The sequence below is a fragment of the Theropithecus gelada genome, chromosome 7b (genome assembly GCF_003255815.1).
Source record: "Theropithecus gelada isolate Dixy chromosome 7b, Tgel_1.0, whole genome shotgun sequence".
NCBI classification, from domain to species: Eukaryota; Metazoa; Chordata; class Mammalia; order Primates; family Cercopithecidae; genus Theropithecus; species Theropithecus gelada.
In genome coordinates this window covers 28,411,061-28,417,696 of record NC_037675.1, presented here as the reverse complement: position 1 = coordinate 28,417,696, position 6,636 = coordinate 28,411,061, and the positions used below count along the sequence as shown (strand labels likewise).

Below are 6,636 nucleotides of genomic sequence, written 5' to 3'. Positions count from 1 at the left end.
AAGCATCACTGCATATTAATACTTCTCATTAAGAACTCAATATATATTTTACTAGTAATTTTTATTTTTTATCTGTAGTTTTTTAAAATATTGATGACCACTTTTAATGAAACTTTATCTTGTATTTGTTGCAATAACTGTTTAATTTTCCTAAAATTTGTATTTATTGAAGCATAATGGTTGTACATATCTATATAGCATATGTGAAATTTTAATATGAGCATATAATGTATAATGATCAAATCAAGATAATAGAAATATGCATCACCTAAATCGTCTATCATTTCTTTGTGTTTGGAACATTCCAACTCTACTCTTTCTCAGACCTTCTCCTAATTCTCTAACTCTTCCTTCTCTGTTGACCAGTTAAATGTTAAATATATCTGAGATTCCCCCTCTGGCACGTCTTTTATTTTATTATGTATATTCGCCCTAGGTAACCACATATGATCATTTGATTTCAACTGTTTTTATATATTAATAATTACAAAAGTTCTGATTTCTCGTTCCATATATGTAATTCCTTATTCAACATCTCTACTTAGTAATTTCACAAGCTTATCAAACATAAAAATAATTATCTGTTGATTCTTAGACCTGATCCCCTCTAATACTTTCCTGAGTGACATAATTATTTATCCAGCCAAACAAGCCAGAAATATGTGAATTAACCTAGACCTCATTTTCCTCTTCTTCTATGTAACATTGGTCAAATGCTATTCTACTTTAAAAAATAATTTCAAATCTATCTTCCTCTCAATTCTTACTCCCTTTCCTACACTAAAAACTCTATTTTTTTTATTATCATGGTGATTTTCTCAATGGTTTCCCTGATTCTAGACAGGCTAATTACTAAATAAATCATTCCTGGTTTGATAACCCCTTACTCTTATTATTGCATTTGTCAATGACTTCTAAATACATTTTTTTCTTATTGATCCTTTTACCTTAGCCTGTGAACTCATTGAAGGTAGAAATCATCTGCCTTGCTCACTGGTATACAGTAGAGCACTGTTAATGTAGTTGATTCTCAATTAATAATTGAAGAATGGAACCATGTGCAAGACACTTCAAAATGTAGTGTTCAAAGTTTATATGGCCTGAGAGTTAAATAGACAGAAAAGAATGGGTTGTAAGATCGGGCAATAATTGATCTACTACTATAAAGTTAGTATTAGTCATAGTTATAAAATAATGCACTTAATAATATTTCTATATGTTCATTAAAGGTATTTGAAAATTAATGTGGCTATTCCAGTCATCTTACTAAGAGGCAGTCTTGAATGGTAGTTGATAGTAGAGACACTGGAGCCATACTGCTTGTGTTTAAATACCAGAACTGTAATCCTAGACAAATTTTGTCTTGCTTTGCTGTTGTTTGTTTTTAATCCCGCTCTATCTCAATCCTTTAATCTTCAGATAATCTGCTAGAATAAGACTAAATGAGTTTGTATAAGACAAGGGCCTAAAACAAAACCTAGCTAATTACAAATGCCATATAGGATTGCTATTATTACTACTACTACTCATTCCTTGTAATGCTTTTACAGCTTTATTTCAAGTTTATACAAAAGTTATTGCCATAAACCACAAGTTGGAAAGTATTTTAAAGTGGAACATTCTATAAAGTTATTGTTTCAATCTGGATTCTTGTTATTCAGTTCTATTAATACATTCCACTCTATTGTCTCCCCTTCTCCAAACCTACTTCAGGTTTTTTTGCATATTAATTTGTGTCTATTGCTGAAACTGAACCAAAAGTTTTGTTGATGACTGTTGTGAGACTTCGGTTCTTGTCTTCTTAGTTTAAAAGAATTTAAAGAGACACGCAGCAAAGGAGATGCAGCATAGAACAATTTATTGAAAAGGGCAAAGAATATTTGAAAAGTTAAATGCAGACTAGACAGTGCACCCAGAGAGAGAAGAGATTCGGGGCAGCCTGCTTGTATGGATGAGACAGCAAAGATTGGCACCGGGGAAACTCCCTTCGTAGAAGTCTTACATGATTACTCACAAGGGGGTGGGGAGAGGTTACTAATAAGCATATTCTGGGTGGTTCTCTGGGTGCACATGCACAGTCGCTGTACATGCTTGGTCATACATCGCATGTCTCATTAGCATCTGAGATCTCCTCCCTGGGTGTGTTTTTGCTATTATAATGAGCAAAGGACAGAGTTTGAGGATAAAATCAAAAAGTTCACATGTTCTCTGCAGGGGAAATTCCCTACTGAAGACACCTTTGCTTCCATGAGCTTAACTACAATACCAATGCTGAGGCTTATTGGTCGCCAGGGATGCCGCGTCCCAAGGACAGGGTTAATTCTTTGGTTACCTATCCGGCCTCAGTTTCCTGATAGGATTAATTTTATTTTAATCATCTCTATGTCTCATCTTCATGCTACACACCTTCAGAGGTGCCCACCTCAGTGCCAGTATTTTATTGAAAGCCCTGTGAATGCTGGAATCACTCTATGTTTCTATTAATCTGCATGCTTATTTTTCCATGTCTATTCCTGTGAACTATGCAGCACAGAGATACTTACTGGTATAAAAATGTTAATTACGGCCCGGCGCGGTGGGTCATTCCAGTAATCAACACTATGGGAGGCCAAGGCAGGTGGATCACCTGTGGTCGGGAGTTTGAGAGCAGTCTGACCAACATGGAGAAACCCTGTTTCTACTAAAAATACAAAATTAGCAGTGCGTGGTGGTACATGCCTGTAATCCCAGCTACCTGGGAGGCTGAGGCAGGAGAATCGCTTGAACCCAGGAGGCGGAGGTTGCGGTGAGCCGAGATCGCACCGCTGCACTCCACTCTGGGCAACAAGAGCAAAACTATGTCTCAAAAAAAGAAAAGAAAAAAAAGTTAATTACATGCCGAACTTATAAACTTTAGATAATTGGAGCTACCCTGAAAATAAAATCAGTCATTATTATGACATATCTTTTCCTGGTTTTTTGTTTGTTTGTTTGTTTTTGGTTTTTTATTTTGTTTTGTTTTTTTAATTGGAAGGTAGAACTCTAAATATTTAATTTCATTATTTCTTTCATGTTCAGAGATAAGCTTCTCTGTTATTCCAGCATAATTTATAATTTTTCTCCAGAAATATGTTACATGAAAAAATGTATTTTACTTTCTTTAATTTAAATACATATAGAAGTGGAGCCCCGCCAGCGCCCGCCCTGGCAGCTGCGGGCTCCGCACCGACCCGCCGGCTTCCCCTCTCCCCCCTCCGCCCCGTCAGGTGGACGCCGATCTGTCACCATGGGTAAAGGAGACCCCAACAAGCCGCGGGGCAAAATGTCCTCGTATGCCTTCTTCGTGCAGACCTGCCGGGAAGAGCACAAGAAGAAACACCCGGACTCTTCCGTCAATTTCGCGGAATTCTCCAAGAAGTGTTCGGAGAGATGGAAGACCATGTCTGCAAAGGAGAAGTCGAAGTTTGAAGGTATGGCAAAAAGTGACAAAGTTCGCTATGATAGGGAGATGAAAAATTACGTTCCTCCCAAAGGTGATAAGAAAGGGAAGAAAAAGGATCCCAATGCTCCTAAAAAGCCGCCATCTGCCTTTTTCCTGTTTTGCTCTGAACATCGCCCAAAGATCAAAAGTGAACACCCTGGCCTATCCATTGGGGATACTGCAAAGAAATTGGGTGAAATGTGGTCCCAGCAGTCAGCCAAAGATAAACAACCATATGAACAGAAAGCAGCTAAGCTAAAGGAGAAATATGAAAAGGATATTGCTGCATATCGTGCCAAGGGCAAAAGTGAAGCAGGAAAGAAGGGCCCTGGCAGGCCAACAGGCTCAAAGAAGAAGAATGAACCAAAAGATGAGGAGGAGGAGGAGGAGGAGGAGGAGGAAGAAGATGAAGATGAGGAGGAAGAGGATGAAGATGAAGAATAAATGGCTATCCTTTAATGATGCGTGTGGAATGTGCGTGTGTGCTCAGGCAATTGTTTTGCTAAGAATGTGAATTCAAGTGCAGCTCAATATTAGCTTCAGTATAAAAACTGTACAGATTTTTGTATAGCTGATAAGATTCTCTGTAGAGAAAATACTTTTAAAAAATTGCAGGTTGTAGCTTTTTGACGGGCTACTACATAGTTAGATTTTACAGCTTCTGATGTTGAATGTTCCTAAATATTTAATGGTTTTTTTAAATTTTTTGTGTATGGTAGCACAGCAAACTTGTAGGAATTAGTATCAATAGTAAATTTTGGGTTTTTTAGGATGTTGCATTCTGTTTTTTTTAAAAAAAAATTTGTAATAAAATTATGTATATTAAAAAATAAATAAATAAATACATATAGCATTAGTGAGACGTATTAATAACATTCCTCTAAATAATAAGGTTCCTCCACTTCACCCTCCACCCCAGTGTAATCATTATCCAATATAAACAGGAAAAAAATGAGAACTACTTCAATTTATGAAAATATTTAGTACTGAAGACATGCCATTTCACCCCCCACTTTTGCTTTTAATCTACTGTGTTGATAGATTTGAACTCTGATTGGTTTCTATCAAACTAGTTTGAATTCATTTGTTACACTAGAATGCCTTTTTATTTATGACCTGCGTCTTGCAAGAAAACAAGATGAACTGACTTCATCAGTATCTATAGAAAGCGTTTCCTCTACATTTTTTTTTTTTTCCTGCATACACCTTGAAATCCTGCTTTAGGAATTTATTCAAGCACTACTGAAATTTCTCTGGTAAAAATGACTCCGTTGAGTTACTTCAAAGTTTGGTTGAGAGAGGTTATTATATAGAAACTTATATAAATTTAGACAACATATTGAAAGAACTATTTTTGCTCTGAAACTTCAACTGCTCAGAAGTATCCCTTACTATTAAGATTTTCTTATTATTAAAATAGAAATGCCTCTGGGATAGGTAGCATATGTCATCTCTCACACCTTATTGAAAATGAGTTTATTAGAAAGAGAAAGTACCAATTGCCTGGGGAGGAAAGATGCTGAATACGGAGAATTGGAAAATAAAAGCAAATCTGTCAACTATGTTTTTGTTGATATATGAACTGTGCAGTATTTCTGTGGTAGTGAGAGATCTGTTGTATCAAGTTCTTTGGATATGATCTCTTGGTTAAAATGATTGAGTGCTCAAAAAAGAGATCTAAAAGTTTTACAGAGAAAAATGTACAAGATACCCAAAATGGTGTGTGATATTAACAATAACTTTAAATTCGATTGAAGTCAAAATCACTATGGCTTCTAAGGCCTTGAATACTTTTTGTTTATTTCAGTCTGCTTCTTGATACAGACTGTAGAAGCTTCCTGAGATTAAGGGTCAACACTTCTCCTCATTTCCCACATTGTTCTTTATATTCCACAATACTTGGATGATAGTACATGTTAAATAAATTCATATTAATTGCAGTTATATATTTACTTAGTTATGCCTTTATTTGTTTACTTGCTTTGCTTTTATAATTTCCATGCATACTCCCTTTCTATAAGGGAACTTCATCAGATTCACCAAAATACAGTCTATTTTGAGGTCAGACATATTATCTTATTTCTTTAGTCAATGTAGAATTACAGACTGAAGAAAAACACCTGTTTTTTTATCACTAATTACTTGTATTATTTCAAAGAACACATTCACTGAAGAGAAGTAATACCTTTATCAGTAATTTTTACATCTCTATGTATATATTCACCTAGTATAAACTTTTATTGTATAAAAATTTAAATCACAAGCCTTGTACCTCTTAAAGAAATGCTGATTCTTCTTTATGTAATTATTTTGAATTTAGAAGAACTGCATATGTAATTACTCAGCAATTCAACTTCTTCAAGATGAAATTTTATTATATAATACATACAATGTTGATAACTTTGGTAGCTAAACTTTAATTTTTCTATTTTCTGCTTTTGTGATTTTAAGTTTCGGACTAAAACCTTCCTCAACGTTTTGACATACTTTTTATTTCAGCATATTATTTTTAATGTTCTCTAACAGAAGCAGTCATTTTTGTAACAGTAATCAATTTTAAACATTCATACTGGCTGTTTGCAATGATTTATAGGGATTGCAACTGAGAAATTATGGTTTTTGAATTAAAATACAGACTTTCACTGTAACTATTACCATAGTACTAGGTGTTTATTTGTAATTAAGCATAACATATTATTGCTTGAAGACAGGTATATGATATCAATTAAATATTTATGTGCATAAATGTTTACAGACACTTGTATAACCAAAGAACTGTATGAAATTATATAAACCAAACCAACTGCATTAGAAAGGCAAATTTGAAGATGTGGGGGCAACAAATGGGTTGGAAGTAGAATGAGACCAACAACTGAAAGATTTTTCTTCAGAAACATGTAATTCTTTTGAGTTGCTAAGGGAGCATGCATTAATTTTATAATGCCAACATTATAAAATTAAATTCAATGTTACTATTTTAAAACATTAGGGACAAGAACAATCTAAAGAGAAATATAGCTAAACATCTTAGTTATTTTATACTTGAAACATAATTCCCATCCACATATTTTTTATTATTGTGTGAAAGACAGTTTTCAATAAAATCAGAATTAAAGAGATGATATTCAACCAAATCACTTCTACAATTTAGAAGTTTTGAAGAGGAAGATTTTTCT

The 6,636-nt window shown here is 34.4% G+C and overlaps 1 pseudogene across 1 annotated transcript; it reads left to right on the top strand.

Moving 5' to 3' along the window:
• Nucleotides 1–3,163: 3,163 nt before the first annotated feature.
• On the top strand, nucleotides 3,164–4,290 carry LOC112629220 (annotated as a pseudogene). The gene has a single exon (XR_003120549.1). The product of XR_003120549.1 is annotated as a high mobility group protein B2 pseudogene (transcript).
• The last annotated feature ends 2,346 nt before the right edge of the window (nucleotides 4,291–6,636 follow it).